This window comes from Adiantum capillus-veneris, chromosome 26 (assembly GCF_014529385.1).
Source record: "Adiantum capillus-veneris isolate H3 chromosome 26, ASM1452938v2, whole genome shotgun sequence".
Classification (NCBI taxonomy): domain Eukaryota; kingdom Viridiplantae; phylum Streptophyta; class Polypodiopsida; order Polypodiales; family Pteridaceae; genus Adiantum; species Adiantum capillus-veneris.
The window spans coordinates 121,777,951-121,796,374 of NC_140956.1; the positions used below are offsets into that span (position 1 = coordinate 121,777,951).

The following is an 18,424-nucleotide window of genomic DNA, read 5'->3' on the forward strand; positions in this document are numbered from 1 at the left end:
GCGAGCCAGAGGATATGCGTGCAGTTGCTACTGACTTTTACCGTGAGCTACTGTCGGCTGAGCCCGAGTCAGAGAGACAGGATGCATGCAGGGAGCAGGTTTGGGCACAGATGCCTTGTCTTGTGACTGAGGAGATGCAGCAGAGGCTTGAGTTACCTCTTCAGCTTGAGGAGCTGCACACGGCTCTTAGGGCCCTCCCTCATGGTAGCTGTCCAGGTGAGGATGGGCTGACTTTCAGCTTCTTCTTGGATTACTGGGACCTGCTTGGCCCAGATCTTTGTAGTGCCTTTCAGTACATTCTACACACAGGAGTGATGCCGGATAGCATGAGTGAGGGCCTGATTTACCTCATTCCAAAGGAGGGTGGCTCCTTGGATGAGATTCGACAGTGGCGTCCCATCACCATTCTCAACTCAGCCTACAAAATTCTTGCCAAGGCTCTGAGTTTGAGGATTCAGCCACTTTTGGAGAGCCTTATACATGGGACTCAGACAGGTTTTGTCAAGGAACGCAGTATCCTTGACAACATCTTCACTTTTTGGGCTTCTTCTGCCCTTGCACGGCTCCGTGGGGAGGACCTTGTGATTCTTCTTCTCGATTTTGAGAAGGCATACGACAGAGTTGACTGGGACTTTCTAGAGGGCACGCTACGCAGGATGGGCTTCTGAGAGGCTTGGATCAGAGGGGTGTCAGCTTTGTACAGACAGGCCCACAGTCAGGTGCTTTTGGCAGGAGGTAGAGGTGAGCGCTTCATGCTCACACGATCGGTCAGACAGGGTTGTCCTCTTGCCCCCTTTCTCTTTCTGTTCTATGCGGAGGCGATGAGCAGATTTTTGGTGTCACAGCAGGTTGGTTTGAGGGGCTTAGCACTCCCTATACGGGGAGATGAGCTTCTAGACGCTGAGTTTGCCGACGACTCAGCCTTGTACTTAGAGGGCCAGGAGGCCAATTTACACAGATGTGGGCAGGCTTTGGAGACCTTCTGCTGTGCATCGGGCGCACTGATCAACTGGAGAAAGACAGTGGCTTTCTCAGTTGGTAGTGCTTCTGTGCCAGATTGGATGCCAGGAGAGGGTTTCAGGTGGATTCCTCCAGGGACTGCAGTTCGGTACTTGGGTTGTCAGGTTGGTTTGGATTTGTCCCCCGAGCAGCAGATTGCTCCTCTTCTCCTGTCCATCAGGAGAAAGCTGTTACATTGGAGCTTAGCACGACTTTCGCTGGCTGGTATAGTAGTAGTTGCCAACCAGGTGTTGTTGGCGACTATGTGGTACATCACTTCTTGCTGGATCTTCTCGAGTTCTTGCATCAGCCAGGTAGAGAGGCTGATTAGGAACTTCCTTTGGTCTGGTCGCGACACTCAGATTGCCCGAGCCAAGGTGGCTTGGTCGGTCATCACACTTCCTTGTTCTCAGGGAGGGCTTGGGATCATTGATCCAGCACAGCAGAGCAGAGCCCTTCTTGGGAAGTTCGTCGTCAGAGGACTTCTTCCAGGCGAGGAGCCCTGGAAGGAGTTCTTGTTGCAGAGGCTTCGTGCCAGGGTGCCTCAGGCAGGAGGCCCTTGGCAACCTTCGACCAGATGGATCTTTACAGAGTTGCGCCGAGTTGGTTTGAGCAGGAGACTGGAGGACCGATTCGCTGTGAGTTTGCTTCGGTCTTGGGAGCTATTGCGGCGTGGCCTAGAGCAGCGGCATCCGACGTGCACGGAGGAGCGCCTACGGCAGCCCCTCGTCTAGAACCCCATGGTTAGTAGTCGGAGAGGCCACTTGGTTGGGAGTAGGCCTCATGTTTCTTGGGGTCCCATGGCAGCAGGTCCAGCGCGCTCTCTAGGTGAATTGCTAGAGTTCACAGGTTTGTCAGAAGAGGTGCAGGTTGTCCAGCTACAGGGCATGAGAGGGGTTCAGAGCATGTGTCAGGACATCTCAGAGTCAGTTCCAGCTGATTGGCTCACGCCTCTCGAGCCAGTAGCACCCCGGTGGATGGGAGCCTTCACACGACTGGAGGTTCTCATTTCAGTCAGGGCTTGCTCAGAGACTGTCCCAGCCCTGTTCTTCGAGCTTCAGGGTGGGGGACGATTACGGAGAGTTGCAGTAGAGGCCCCGCAGGTAGCAGAGTGTTGTTTCCAGAGGATCCGAGTTGTGGGCATCTCTGGGAGGACTTGCGTCATAGACCCCGACCCAGCAGCTCTTGAGACAGGACACTAGAGGCTATGGGCTTGGGAGTGCTGTCCACTGGCACGAGTACAGTGGGATCCTAGTGAGTGGCTATGGAGGGACCCATTCTCTTCTGCAGACCGCCCCGGAGTCCCTTTCTTTCAGTACACTGTTCGGCTTGGACGTCGTATCTTGCAGCACAGAGAGAGGCCCGCCCCGCTGCAGCACGTCATTGGCAGGAGGAGGGTCTCACAGTTGAGTTCTTGGCAGCTTTTTGGCAGAGCCTGTGGGACTCCAGACAGCCGAGGCGCGTCACCTTGTTCCATTGGTTGGTTGCACACAGAGCCACAGCAGTTGGGAGCTGGCTTGTACATAGTGGTCTCTCGGCCGCATGCACAGCCTGTGACCAGTTGGTGGAGAGTCAGCGACACTGTCGTTGGGACTGTCCCTCGGCCCAGCAGGTGTGGCTACGAGTTCTTCGGCTGATGCCTGCCCTCTCCATGGCTCGACAGTACACTTGGGGGGCGGCGGCTTGGTCCACCCTCATGGGCCCGGCACTTCAGTTTGAGCTATCTTCCACCAGCAGGATGATAGTGATACAGGGGGGTCGACCTACACTCCAGCCTGCTGCAGACCTTACTCCACAGGAGTGGAGCAGTGAGAGAGCGGAGTGTTGGGAGCTCATCAGCAGCCTAGCTCTCTGGTTCATCTGGCGGGCCCGTTGTTTCCGCATCTTTGAGGCTCGCCTTGTACCACCAGCAGAGATTGTTCGTGACTTTTGGCTAGAGCTGATCCATACTCTCAGAGGACAGCTTGAGGGACTACAGGGCAGCTCCGACCACATGCCAGAGCGCCGCGAGGCTTTCCTTCGTCTCTGGCGCCCTGGGCCGTTTTACTCCATGGTCCAGGGGGTGCTCATATGGCACTACTGTCCACCTGTGTGGCTTTTCCCTCCTCCCATCTCTTGATTTAGCCCCATTGTATATATGCTGTTTTTTCATTGGGAGAGTCTCCCCATCATGTTTGTTGTAGCTCTCTCTTGCAGAGGTGGATGTAGCCCTATGGGCAGCTTTCATTAACTAATAGAAGGATCTTTTTCTCGGAAAAAAAAAAAAACTTAAGCTGTAGCTTCAAGGATGCTACCGAATTTGAAAACCCACAAAGTTCAACAAAGAAAATAAAATAAAAAGTGATCGAAAACTTGGGGAAAACCTTGCCCTTTTGCATATGTACAAGCAAGGAATTGCAGCGCATAGTCTACCCTCGACTAGCTGCAACACAGGGAACGGCACACAACCTAGCTGCCATATCTCAAACCAAGATGAAGAGAGGTCAATATGTAGAGCTAAGGACCCATTTTCCTCAGCCCATAGAGGAGAGACACACTCTCAACTCACCACCCCAGGCTCTCACAAGGCAAGAGGAGTACCCCTAGTAGGCTATAGCAACATGAGCTTTCCTCTTCACAGCTGGAAACACCTTCATTCACGACCCCAAGTTGATAAATGTTCAGTTTTTCTTCATATTTTAATTATACTTACTTACTCTTTGAAGTCTTGACACTTCTATGTACAAAAACAGCAAAAGTATGTATCCCGCACAACTGTCGGTATGCGTAGAGACAGCTGGCACACACCGCCTTTGTATACTTTGTACAAGCATGCTTTATTAACATCCAAGGGTACCAAAAGCATAAAAGAACACTTCTTAAAGTCTTAGGGACGAATCACATCATTCCTCAAAAACACGTCACATATTTGCCCCCCCCCCCCCAACAAGCATCGAACACTTTCAAGTGTTTCATATACATACTCTAGCATCATTGTAGACATTGTCCTACTTTTCATGCCACAAAAGCACTAAAAAATAAGATGAGAGCTAAAAAAAAAACATATATTCTCTCACCATCCACTTCCATGCTGCATCCAATAACCATACACATAACATACCAAAAGCTTTTTTCATAGAAGCAAAAACCCATACGCTCATGACATCAAAAATATATCTCTTCCCTCTGTCATGCACATAAGATTGCATTGAATCCAAGCCAAAATTCTCATGCTTCAATTCATACAAATCACGGATCTCAAATCTATCCATCAAAGCTTTTACATTCTCAACTATAATTTGTCCAGTCAAGATATTCAAAGTATCCTTGCATGCCAAACCACAAAAGATTATAAGGCATTCCATCATCCAACTTTATAAGCATATCAAATTCATTAACACAAAGAGTATGGCTATCCATCTTATCAAGATTTCCAAAGCAAAACCTTGTTTCATCATCCTCACAACTTCCTCTAAGATTTTCTCTTGCTTGACATTGGAGCTTGCAACAAGTAGCTCACCAAACAAGACACCAGTAAATATACCATTATCAAATAGCATAACATCATGCATAGATATGGGCTGCAAATTAACATTAAAATCATACAAATCAGTATTTTTAACCTCAACATGGGACTTTGTGCAACACAAACCATTCACTTGATCAGCAACCCGAGGCATATCATCAAACAAGCCATAAGTGCAAACATCATCTTCGGAGATCATAGTCTTATGAAGAGCCATATGATCCATATAAACCTTAGCAGCATGAAAACTAGAAATTTGAAGCTCAATATAAGATAAGAGCATTTTCAATGCAACCATCTACAACATGATTAAAATCCATAGACATCTCATCAAACAGCCCATTCATTGAGACAAAGTTTGCATCCATTGAAATGTTGATATCATGAGAGTCATCTAAACCATGACACATCAAATTCAGCAATCTCATACTCAAGAGAAGATTCTAAAGAGTTTACATCATGAGCTTTAATTGTAGCATACGCTTCCACAACCTCACTTTCCATAGCATCAATTTCAAACAAACTGCATGTAAACACATAGTCTCCATCCATTTGCATATCATTCTCATGAGTGAATTCCAAGCCAACCTCAATATCATCCACATCAGCAGGTACATCTTCAAGGGGAAAACCCATATACTTGTTTGCATTTTCATCACACACATCAACCACATGTATGGAATCATCTTTCACATGCTTGCATGCTACCTCATTCTCATGCTTCACTTCAACATCACAAAAACCTGTATTAAGCTTCCATAATGTATACTCCACCATAGGCTTACCCACATGAGCTTCTTCATGTAGGAAGTTCACGTTCACAATTTGCATAACCTCATCCTTTTTGCATGTGCTATCAAAAATAATTTCTTTCTTATCCCACAAATATGCATACTCGTCCATATGATTCACTTCTCCACTTGCAAGTTCTTTGCTAAAATCCAAAAGAGCATATTTTATCTTTGTCCAACTACTAGTAACCACATGCCTCATACACAGAATCATCCACGATATCCTTTTGAAGTACCTGCAAGAACTCAAACTGCCTGAATTGGCAAGCCAACAAGAAGAGGAAACCTTGCTTATAGTCATCAAGTTGTCCACAAACCTCAAATACATTGTCACAAGCCTCCGAGTCATAGTTACCCATAACGGCAGTCGGGACGGGAAACAAGGAACGGCAACGGGCATGAAATGCCATTCTCTGTATCGGATACTCACGTCTGAAACATGGAACGAAGATTTGGATTGGGAAGTTGAAATGGGGACGGGGAACAGAGACCTGAAAATGGCCATTCCCTATAACTATGCTCCAAGTATTTCTCAAGTGCTCAAAATCCCTACAAAATCATCTTCAAACCAAGATCACACAAGGTCTTGAATTGATTCCCAAGTGGACTCTAACCTGACAATCAAAGAAGACTCTCCCCTCCTCAGTGGGGGCACCCGTTTATGTGAAAGATCGGGGGCCTGGCCTCTACAACACCTCAAACCAACGCAAGAAAAGAGGCTGAAGAGAATAGCTCTCTCAAGATAATATGGTTTGATCCTCGCTCACAAATTTTAACAGCGGCACTCACACTCAACCTCGACTAGCCCCTACTAGCTTCTCTCTACACCGCTACAACTCCCACTATACTTGGATGCACTAAAAGAAGCAAAGGGATTTAAAAAAAACCAAAAGAAAATAGTGATGAAAAACAATGGAAATCTCTGCACTTTTTCTTCTAAAACCAAGGGCTTCACTTCTTCTCAAACGCCCTTCCATGTGCTAGTAGAGACTCCATAGGTGCTCCCATATCTACACATAGCACTTCAATAACAACTGAATTGAGAGAGAGAGAGAGAGAGAGAGAGAGAGAGAGAGAGAGAGAGAGAGAGAGAGAGAGAAATGAAATGAAATGATATATTAACGTCTTCAAAAGGCCAAAATGACCTTTGAGACCAAGCTATTACAACATAATGAATCTGATACCGTGTCCGAAATAAAAAAGAACTGAAACAAAAAATACAACTGCTACAAGTTGGGACTATGTGGATGTTCCAGCTAATACAAAAGGTGCCCAGTACAATGTGTAGAGCAATGAGAGAAGGGGGGGGGGGGGAGGTATGGTAGAGATCCATCCTCATCTCCTCTGGACGTCGAGAAAGTATGGCTCGAATCCTCTCTTGTAGTCTCCGTCGATACTGTGTAGCTCCTCTCTTCAATCGCGGTCGTCTAGATCTCCCTATCTCCAATGCTCGGTCTATGAGAATTCCAGCAGTGGTAGTATGAGTGCGGGTAGAGCTCTACAATGGTGGCTGCTCCTTTGGCTACTTCTCTGGGTGTCCAATATCTAGTGTAAAGAAATCTGCAATCTGTCTCTGGGACTGTCTCTCCAGCTCTCCTCAGTAAAGTGTCTCTATGCTTGTGTAACTCAAGAAGATACTATCCAAGACATTTTTGATCCTCATAACTCATGACCACAGATAGAGGCCCAAAACCCTCTCTGAATAGACAATGAAAACGGCCTCGTATCTCATAGTACACTATGCAATGACATATGTAATGTAACTCTGTCTCTGGATCTAGATGACATAAGTGGCATATCCTGCTATCTGTTGGTATCCCTCTGAATCTGCCACTCAATCTCGAGCTGATGTGAGGATGTTCGTATCTGGCCAATGGTACAACGCAAACCATGAGAAAGATGTGTGTCCATATAGCTAGGTCGAATCACAAACCCATCCCCTGTGAGGTGGAGAAGATGCTCTCTATAGAAAGCCATCATCATGCCCAACTCCTGTACCGGCTCTATCCATGTCCTCCTCGTGTCCAATTGGATCAGATCCTGACGAATGAGTCTAGTAATCTCCACCCGTGTCAGAGACATCAAGGGTGCCTGTAGAGAGTATTGAAAAGGAGTCAGCCTGTCCATGGTGAAGCCATGTGTCTGAAACCATGATCTCATCTGTGCATACCAGCATGATGTATCCCCGTGTAGAGCTAGCTGTCTGGAGGACTCTAGGGCCAACCTGAGAGAGAGAGAGAGAGAGAGAGAGAGAGAGAGAGAGAGAGAGAGGTGGAATTCCACTCTAGAGACTACTGGCCCCAAACCTTGGCGCCCCTTTTGGTATTTCTTTATATTACTTGAACTTAGTACAATGCCGGTACTCATGCTTTGCACCTTCACCCAGAAGTGTGTCAGAGACTGCCCTCTACACATATTTAAAGGCCCTTGGCCTATGAAAAGGAGTTAACATGAAAAGCTTCAAACTCAAAAGCATCTGGCCCCAAAAGCACTAGCACCAAAAGCTGTCAGCACGTTTTGCGGAAATCCGTACAGGTATGCCACATTATCAGCTCTACGCGCGTGTGTGTGTGTGTGTGGGTGGGGGGGGGGGGGGGGGGGGGGGGGGGCTTGCTTTATTATTGTAGCTGGGCTACAGTGTCACTCTACACAGAAAGACAAGACAGTTACGGTTGGTCATGGGTTCACACTTGGTAGACTTGACACGTGGCAGGAATGGTGGGTTAGAGGACACCGTGACCAGTTCTTCTCCACCACAGTTTAGGGATTAATGCAACCGGACAGTCAGAGATATTTGATGTTATCTATTGCTTGCCCTTTTGGGGTTGTATATATTCTCACATTTGCTTTAGTTTGATACATTGTTCTAGATGGTTTATGAGTCTTGAGTCTAGCGTCGAGTCGAGTCTACATCACAGACAGCACCCTCCATGCACATCTTGAGCCTCGACACCCCCATTGTACCCGTGAGTTCTAGGCTTGGAGCAGAGAGTGTGCTTCCATGCCAGAGTCTGTACTGGTCCATCTGAGTTAGTCAAGTCCCATGCTGTTCCGGTTTTACTGTTGAGTCTGATGTTCTATTGAGTACTTGTTTGCTATATTGTTCATCGTCTACAATGTTCCATTCTGTTGGAGTGAGATTTCATGCACATTGCATTGAGGAGCACCCACAGTAGAGAGCACGACACATTATTCCCGCTATAGGTGCTCTCATTTTTGGCACACCTTGTGGGACACGCCGATGTGCCTACAGGTCGAGGAGCTAGCTTGTTTAAGCTCTCGCCTGCGTTGGTCTGCTAGCCTGGACTAGAGTAGTCCAGCTTGGTCTGTCCAGCTCAGTACTAGACCAGCTGGTCTAGTCGCTTGTCCTGGTCTAGTCACTCGTCTTGGTCTAGTCACTAGTCCTGGTCTAGTCGCTTGTCCTCGGCTAGTCTCTCGTCCAAGTCACTCACACTAGTCTAGTGGAGTCTGGACCACTAAGTAAAAGTCTTAGTGCCCAAAGCTTGGGTGGTTTTTGATCACTGCATGATATATACGAGGCAATCCAAAGATCGACAAAGTCCATTACTGAGTCCTCTGAAATACTACCATCGAAAGCACAAACCGTTTGTGCCGAGTAAGTCCACCAGGCCTATTACCCCTACCTTCCCATGCGGATACCTCCACTCCCTCAAACAATTCTTCACCTCCCATGTCACCTTCCCCATTACGATTCTCACTCCCTGTGCTACAACAAGCTCTTGAAAAACAAGCTCCTGAACAGGCAGCCATGGAGGAGCTCACAAGCGTCGTGGCTAAGGTGAATATAAAGTTTCCGACTTTCAGAGGACTCTCCACAGAGGATGCAAGCGACTATGCTAGGAGATTTGTCTCCTTCTGCCGTGGTCGTGGGCTCAACAGAGAAGACGCTTACCTAGTGCTTTTCCCTTCAACCTTGGATGGCTTAGCCGATAAATGGTCCGACCTAAAGCCACTCTGGAAGAATATGTTGCTGTTGCTACTAGGATAGGAGGGGGCCAAGAAGCGATTCACCGACTCTCCTCAGGCAGAGATTGCCTCAGTATTTTTAGAAAGTCCCTTTGATCCTTTGACTTCTTTACACAGGGAGCTCAAAGCCCTGAAGTTACAACGCGCTCTTCAAGAGGAGACGTAACAAACTTGGACACCCCAAGTCCAGATTCTACCGCGACACAACAGAGATTCACTTCAAAACAGTCACAATTTCACAATTGAGTTGATACGGCCCGGCGTAGTTTAGTGCCTAGAGATATTGGCCCAAAAGATTGGCACCCTTTTGGTATTTCTTTTTGTATTAATCTGTGTTCAAAGTACAAGAGAGTGGGTAGGTGCTCACTCTGAGACTCTGCGTCCAGATACCCTGAGAAGGAGGCCATGCCCATTTATTTATTGATACAAGGGATGCCCATAAGCAAAGCCCCAAAATCAGTAGTTTAAAAGCTTCTCAAAATAAAGCAATAAGCCCCAAAAGCTGCCAGTAAATTTTCAACAAGCGCAAATCCGTACTGCCCGCTTTCTGCGGTGCGATTTGTTGAGATTCCGTATTGCAGTCCGCACAGCCTGCCACGTGAGCCTGTCGGCATGTTTTACGGATACTGCTGCCACGTCAGCAGTGCGCTTGTCGGGGATTTGATGCCACGTCACCGATTTGTAACACCCCCTCTTGAAAGCATTGTAATCGTCCTCGATACGCCTGCAAAAGAGACAGAGGCCATAAATTGTCTTATCAGACACTCACTGTTGGTACCGACGCACTAGGAACAACACATCTAGCACATGTACCAATCGACAGTCACATCACAGGACATCAAAGGACATCACTTGACATCGCAGGACATCACATAACAAATCACATTCAAAATCATTCCAAATCTTAGATGATGATTAATTGGCAATGTATTTAGCAATCGCATCTAGATCCAATCGGGACCTCACAGATGCCCGATTAACTAATCCATATTGCAGACATGTCTATAGAGATATATGAGACCGAAAGCAGTCATTTTGTCTATCAGTTCCTGCACTCAAACAAGTCAAGTACGAATCAATCAGTATCATATTCATTTTCGGGAATTCCAGTTCATAAAGTCGTACAGCAGAATATTATTAGCTTAGCAGTATCCCTGAAACCCAAAGGGACGTCAGTGACTCTATGTCAAAAATCGGGGCAATCTGTTGACAAAGGAGCGGAGCGACTCCCCTCTTGTACAAACCCGTTCCACTAGATTCACCCATGCTGGAATCGGGGTCTTATCGCAGTAGACTATGCTAAACCGAATGCTTCAAGGTAAAGTTCCCATATATCTGTGTTGTCCATTCCGGCTTTGAAACCAATCGGCTCTCATAGGCAATGACATGGCCTTCTTGCTTTAAGACCGCACCCAGACTACGACCACAAACATCACAATATACTTCAAATGACTTTTGCAAATCCGGCAAAGTCAAAACTGGTCCCGTAGTCAATTTCTCTTTCAAAGTCTGAAAGGCAGTCACCTCTATGGGTCCCCACGAATAAGGGATTCCTTTCTATGTCAAGATATGCAAAGAGGAAGCAACCTCTGCAAACTTTCTAGTGAACCGCCGGTAGTAAGAACATAAGCCCACAAAGCTTCCAACTTCATGGACATTCTTCAAATCAGGCCAATCACATATTGTCTCAATCTTGGCCGGGTCCATCTTCACTCCTGCTGCTGAGACGATGTGTCCCAAAAAGTGTAACTCTGATAAGAAAAATTCACTCTTCTTGGCATTGATCACCAACTTGTGATCTCGCAATGCCTGAAAAGACCTGTAGCAGATGTTGTCTACGCTCTGCCTCATCCTTGGAGAAGACTATAATGTCGCCAAAGAAAATGCCAACAAAAGATTTGTAATCTCTTAAAATTATGTCCATTATTCGGTTAAAAGTCGCAGGAGCATTTGTAAGGCCAAAGGGCATCACCAAAAATCTATATAAACCGAGGCTCGTCCGAAAAGCTGTCTTGTAGACATCTCCCGGCACGATCCGGATCTGATGATATCCGCTTTTCAAATCAATCCTGTTGAAACAAGAGGATCCCTGTAATTTGTCAAGAATATCATCGATCCACAGAATCGGAAATCTATTCTTGATGGTGATTTTATTGAGAGATCTATAATCAATGCACATTCTCCAAGATCCGTCTTTCTTTAAAACCAACAACACCGGAGAACAGTAAGAATAAGACCCTTTTCCAAGAGGTCTTTCACTTGGTTCATAATCTCTTTTTGGCTCGGGTCACTCGGTAAGGTGGTTTGTTCGGATCCTGTAAGTGCTCGCTACTGCTGCTCGCCCCCCCCTTGCTGCGCCATCGCTACCCTCTCCCCCCCCCCCCCCCCCCCCCCACACGCTGCCCCTGCACTGCCCCTGCGCGCTAACCTCTCCCCCCCCCCCACCCCCCACCCCCCCAGCCGCTGCCCCTGCGCGCTGCCGCCCGTCCGCTGCCCCCCCCCTGCTTTCGCGCTGCCCCAAAGGCTGCCCGCTGCCCTCCTCTCGCGTTGCCATCCCCACCCCATCCCCCCGCTCGCTGCCGCTTGTGCACCCGCACATTACCCGGCTGCCCACTTCGCCCTCGCCGTCCCCCCATCCCCCCCCCTCCCCCCCCCCCTCTTTGCTCCCGAAGGTCTTCTGCACCTGGCTCGGCAACGCTTTCTCTTCGGACAAGTGCTTGGCGTACTCGTTCGCAGATTTTCTTCACCGCCCGCTTCTTCGACTCAGCAGTAGACACAGATGGAGGCTCCAGCTCCACCTCAGAGGGACTCGCCTGAAGCCCCCTCGCCCGACCCCGCTGAGCCCACCATTCGACTTGCTCTTACGCCGGCAGAGCAAGTGAGCCTTGCCACAGAGGTTGAACGCTTGCAGGCGACTTCTGTCATCTGCAAGGTTCTCGGCACTCGTCCCAGCAGAGGAGAGCTACGAGACCTTCTCCAGGCCCGCCTCCTCGCAGAGGTGGGCAAGATCTTGGATGTCCAGATTCTCGGACGGGGGTACTACCAGATTGAGTTCGAGACTTCCGAGATGGCCTCCAAGGTCATAGCTATGAGTCCATTGGCCATCCGAGCAGCACGCGCCCACTTTCCACAGTGGCGACATGGTTTTGACCCGTCTTCGGATGTGCTAGTAGAGGAGGCGGACATCCCCATCTCAATCTGCTTTCCGAGTTTACGGAGGGAGTACCTTCCACTTCTCTCCAGGATTGGCTCCGCCATCGGAACTGTCCTGGAGACACCTCGTACGGCAGCATCAGTAGCTGCCAAGGCGGCTGGCATCCCTTCAGTTCGAGTTTTGGTTAGAGATACCCACACACTCCCGAAGGTCATCCTTCTGCCTCGGGTGAGTGGGGGTTGGTTTAGACAGAGTGTGGAGTACTCGGGTCTCCCGAACTAGTGTTTCATTTGCAGACAGATGGGCCACCTAGCGAAGGCCTGTCCACGGAGGAGACCACGACCCGCACCCCAACCTCAGCCCCAACCTGCCAAGGCTGGGCCGCAGCCACAGCCAGCGACACAGAGCACAGATTCAGCGCCACCCTCCGAGCCTGGGGCTCCAGCGGAGGAGGGGTGGCAGCAGGCCCGTGGCCGTCGACGCCAGGGGCCACAGCGACAGCCTGGCACTTAGAGTGGCCCCCAGGTGCCTACTCAGCAGCAGTGGATTCCCACGGGGAACTGCTTTGGTCCTCTTGAGCAGGAGGAGCCCCCTACGCCAGCCTCCACCTCCGCTTCACCCTCGCCAGCCGCTCCGCCTTCCGATCTCCCCTCCTCCTCCTCATGTCCTCCCCCGCCCTCTGCTACCGCTCACTCCCCACCTCGCCCCCCCCATGTCTCTGCCGCCCCACCCCGCTTCTCCTCTCCCCCGCCCCCCCCCCAGCCCCTTCTCCCCCTCCTCCTGCTTCAGTACCACAGTCGGCTCAGGAGAGTGGACCCTTGCCGGCGGCCAGGAGATCTCTTGGCAGCGCCTTCGCCACGAGTCGCCTAGCGAGAGAGGGTCAGCCCTTCATGCGGCCCCCACTGCAGATTCAGACATCTCCTCTTGCAGCTATCCCTCGTGGTTTGACGAGCTTTGACCTCCGACGCCGCTGGGATTTCTTCGATTACGGGTTTACTCGTTTTCTTGGCGATTCCGCAACAGACCACGAGGCAGCCTGCTTCAGAGTCCACGCTTTGTTCCTCGCCGCTAGGGGGACAGAGGCCTTGGACTCAGCAGTTGGTTTCTCCTTCCCCCTCTGTGGCAGGACTGAGACAGAGTGGTCCCTCGACTCAGTGGTGGGATGGTTGCATACACAGGTTCTCGAGTTCTCTCACCACATGGGAGAACTTGGCGTTACAGATTTGCTGCAGACTTTGTGGCCACTGGCCAAGTTTGCGGTGACACCCCCAGATTCAGCAGGATGTAGACACATTGTGGTGTACTTTTTTGCTGATACGCAGTGTTTGCCTTGCTATGTATTCATTCATGAGGAATCCTGGACAGAGGAGGTTGCTTTACGCACGGCTCGCTCTACTTGGGCTTGGACCAGGCACTCACTGCAGTCTCGCCTATCTAGAGGACGCTCGGATGCAGATTACTCCCCATCCAAGCCTGCTTCGAAGATAGCTCGTCTTGCTGCTGCGGCAGCATCTGTTCTCTCTCGCTCCCCATGAGGATCGTCTCGTGGACCCTGCAGGGACTCGGTGGGCCCCAGTTTCAGCGACAGCGGGGCCGATTGCGTCAGGAGCTTCAGCGATGCCTTGTGGGAGGAGAGATTGATCTCCTTATGCTTCAGGAGCACCATTTGTCTGAGAGCCGCATTCGGCGATGTGGTCAGATTTTGCGTGGACGCTATGATACCTTTTGGTCAGCTGCTTTTGGACCTGGAGGCATCCAGGGTGGGGTAGGTATGACTATTGCGGACTCATTACAGCAGGCCATTGTGGGCAGAGGGATTATTGTACCAGGCAGGGCTCAGTGGATTACTATGCAGGTTCAGGGTAGCCTTGTGGGTTTCCTGAACATCTATGCGCCCAATGTGGCGAGTGCTCGTGCAGAGTTTTGGTCACAGATTGTTGAGTCTTTGCCACAGGTTGACCAATGGTGTGTAGGAGGGGACTTCAACATGTTGGAGGACCCTTCTGACAGAATCGGAGGCAGCCATGCTACTTTGCATGGAGTCGAGTTAGCAGCTTGGGAGAGGTTTTGTATGACGTTGAGGGTCTCGGATACATGGCAGCATTCTGGCTTTGTGAGGCCTCCAGAGAGTCTTGCCTTCTCTAGATCGGACCGCAGAGTGGGAGGAGTGAATCTATCGCGCATAGATCGCTTCTACACTAGTGACCACTTCAGTGACTTGGGGGGATCAGTGGGCATCCTGGCAGGGACATCCTTCTCGGACCATGCACCAGTGATCCTCACAGTGGCAGACAGGCAGAGGAGTGGGAGCACGATGCTTCGCATCCCACAGCGGGTCTTGTTGGACTCAGCACTCAGAGAGAGGGTCGAGGCTCTATGGACAGAGGGCATGGAAGCCAGGCTCCACCTGCAGACAGAGTGGCTTCAGGCCTAGCTCAGCTCAGCCACTTCTTTCTCCAGGAGTCTTTGGCTCGACGGGCTGCAGCGAGAGAGGAGGAGCAGCCTCTCAGACGAGGCATTGCTTCACTACAGAGGATGCAGGAGCAACATCCAGACAGTCCATGATTGAAGGAGCAGCGACAGCAGGCTCGACAGGAGCTTGCTTGCACAGAGGAGAGGCGCCATGAGTTTGCCTTCCACCGACAGGCATCTCAGTGGACTCAGGTGGGTGACAGAGTGACAGGTGTTTTTTTTGAGACAGTGGGACCTCGGCACTCGCATGCCAAGGTCAATCAGTTGAGGAGACCCCATGGGTCAGTTGTTTGCGAGCCAGAGGATATGCGTGCAGTTGCTACTGACTTTTACCGTGAGCTACTGTCGGCTGAGCCCGAGTCAGAGAGACAAGATGCATGCAGGGAGCAGGTTTGGGCACAGATGCCTTGTCTTGTGACTGAGGAGATGCAGTAGAGGCTCGAGTTACCTCTTCAGCTTGAGGAGCTGCACACGGCTCTTAGGGCCCTCCCTCATGGTAGCTGTCCAGGTGAGGATGGGCTGACTTTCAGCTTCTTCTTGGATTACTGGGACCTGCTTGGCCCAGATCTTTGTAGTGCCTTTCAGTACATTCTACACACAGGAGTGATGCCGGATAGCATGAGTGAGGGCCTGATTTACCTCATTCCAAAGGAGGGTGGCTCCTTGGATGAGATTCGACAGTGGCGTCCCATCACCATTCTCAACTCAGCCTACAAAATTCTTGCCAAGGCTCTGAGTTTGAGGATTCAGCCACTTTTGGAGAGCCTTATACATGGGACTCAGACAGGTTTTGTCAAGGAACGCAGTATCCTTGACAACATCTTCACTTTTTGGGAGGCTTCTGCCCTTGCACGGCTCCGTGGGGAGGACCTTGTGATTCTTCTTCTCGATTTTGAGAAGGCATACGACAGAGTTGACTGGGACTTTCTAGAGGGCACGCTACGCAGGATGGGCTTCTGAGAGGCTTGGATCAGAGGGGTGTCAGCTTTGTACAGACAGGCCCACAGTCAGGTGCTTTTGGCAGGAGGTAGAGGTGAGCGCTTCATGCTCACACGATCGGTCAGACAGGGTTGTCCTCTTGCCCCCTTTCTCTTTCTGTTCTATGCGGAGGCGATGAGCAGATTTTTGGTGTCACAGCAGGTTGGTTTGAGGGGCTTAGCACTCCCTATACGGGGAGATGAGCTTCTGGACGTTGAGTTTGCCCACGACTCAGCCTTGTACTTAGAGGGCCAGGAGGCCAATTTACACAGATGTGGGCAAGCTTTGGAGACCTTCTGCTGTGCATCGGGCGCACTGATCAACTGGAGAAAGACAGTGGCTTTCTCAGTTGGTAGTGCTCCTGTGCTAGATTGGATGCCAGGAGAGGGTTTCAGGTGGATTCCTCCAAGGACTGCAGTTCGGTACTTGGGTTGTCAGGTTGGTTTGGATTTGTCCCCCGAGCAGCAGATTCCTCCTCTTCTCCTGTCCATCAGGAGAAAGCTGTTACATTGGAGCTTAGCACGACTTTCGCTGGCTGGTATAGTAGTAGTTGCCAACCAGGTGTTGTTGGCGACTATGTGGTACATCACTTCTTGCTGGATCTTCTCGAGTTCTTGCATCAGCCAGGTAGAGAGGCTGATTAGGAACTTCCTTTGGTCTGGTCGCGACACTCAGATTGCCCGAGCCAAGGTGGCTTGGTCGGTCATCACACTTCCTTGTTCTCAGGGAGGGCTTGGGATCATTGATCCAGCACAGCAGAGCAGAGCCCTTCTTGGGAAGTTCGTCGTCAGAGGACTTCTTCCAGGCGAGGAGCCCTGGAAGGAGTTCTTGTTGCAGAGGCTTCGTGCCAGCGTGCCTCAGGCAGGAGGCCCTTGGCAACCTTCGACCAGATGGATCTTTACAGAGTTGCGCCGAGTTGGTTTGAGCAGGAGACTGGAGGACCGATTCGCTGTGAGTTTGCGTCGGTCTTGGGAGCTATTGTGGCGTGGCCTAGAGCAGCGGCAGCCGACGTGCACGGAGGAGCGCCTACGGCAGCCCCTCGTCTGGAACCCCATGGTTAGCACTCAGAGAGGCCACTTGGTTGGGAGTAGGCCTCATGTTTCTTGGGCTCCCATGGCAGCAGGTCCAGCGCGCTCTCTAGGTGACTGACTAGAGTTCACAGGTTTGTCAGAGGAGGTGCAGGTTGTCCAGCTACAGGGCATGAGAGGGGTTCAGAGCATGTGTCAGGACATCTCAGAGTCAGTTCCAGCTGATTGGCTCACGCCTCTCGAGCCAGTAGCACCCCGGTGGATGGGAGCCTTCACACGACTGGAGGTTCTCATTTCAGTCAGGGCTTGCTCAGAGACTGTCCCAGCCCTGTTCTTCGAGCTTCAGGGTGGGGGACGATTACAGAGAGTTGCAGTAGAGGCCCCGCAGGTAGCAGAGTGTTGTTTCCAGAGGATCCGAGTTGTGGGCATCTGTGGGAGGACTTGCGTCATAGACCCTGACCCAGCAGCTCTTGAGACAGGACACTGGAGGCTATGGGCTTGGGAGTGCTGTCCACTGGCACGAGTACAGTGGGATCCTAGTGAGTGGCTATGGAGGGACCCATTCTCTTCTGCAGACCGCCCAGGAGTCCCTTTCTTTCAGTACACTGTTCGGCTTGGACGTTGTCAGGAGTTTTTTGGAGTAAGGGATTGCGCATATGTACATATACATGCATGGTGCATCGAATAAAGGATTACCCAATTTCCATAGCCAGGTGGTTACATGGGGCCCACATGTGTACAGGTAGGACAGGGTGTACATAGTGCAGAGATTTTCACTATTATCAGTACTAGTGTGTTTTTTCTACAATAAGGAGGAGTTGGTAGTGCGTAAAACTTCTCGAGGAAGCTATCCGTGGGCCGACGACATGAGGTCAACAGGTGCGTCAGATGGCATCTAGTGGCGTCAGGAGAGCGAACGAGGTCAATATTTGCACGCAGATGAGGACGGACACAACGTGGGTGTTTTCTTGTGAGAGTTATGCAGAAAGGTCATCATTAGGACCACTTTTTTGGGCCACTTCACGTGGTTGCGGGATGCATTATTTGAAAAAACTGAGTGCTAGGTGTGCGGATGATGCAAAAAGGTGACAACTATGCACTGCGAGGTCAGTTTTTGGCCTATTCAGGGTCCGTTTGAGGTCATCTAAAAGGCCAAGGGTGCCCAACTAATAAAGCTAAGTGTGGGAACTGAAAAAACAGAGAGAAGACTAGAAAAAACGTGGAGAAGAGAGGAGGAACAGCCGCAGGTGTGTTTTTGCTCATTTTGGAGCCTGTTTTGGCCGTAAACTGCTCATCCGAGGTCGGATTTGAGCACTTTGACATTGTAGACTGGGGTTTTGGGCCGTTCCGGACGCGATGGCGCTGTCCATTTTGCCAAATTCCTCCCTCTTTTTCTGCTGTTTTTGCTGTGTAAGTTTCTCCTATGAGCGAAGTTTCTGCTCCAGTTTGTGATTGTATCTGGTATCTTTTACCCATATTGTGTGAGCTGTTTGCCCCATTGGTGTTGGCC

At 50.2% G+C, this 18,424-nt stretch overlaps 1 protein-coding gene and 1 pseudogene across 2 annotated transcripts in view; one reads left to right on the forward strand and one right to left on the reverse strand.

Moving 5' to 3' along the window:
* The window catches only part of LOC147424104 (uncharacterized), a 230,814-nt gene that overhangs the window by 122,219 nt on the left and 90,171 nt on the right, over positions 1-18,424 (forward strand). The gene's annotated exons all lie outside the window — the stretch shown is intronic.
* Positions 4,267-4,872, reverse strand: LOC147424107 (uncharacterized; annotated as a pseudogene).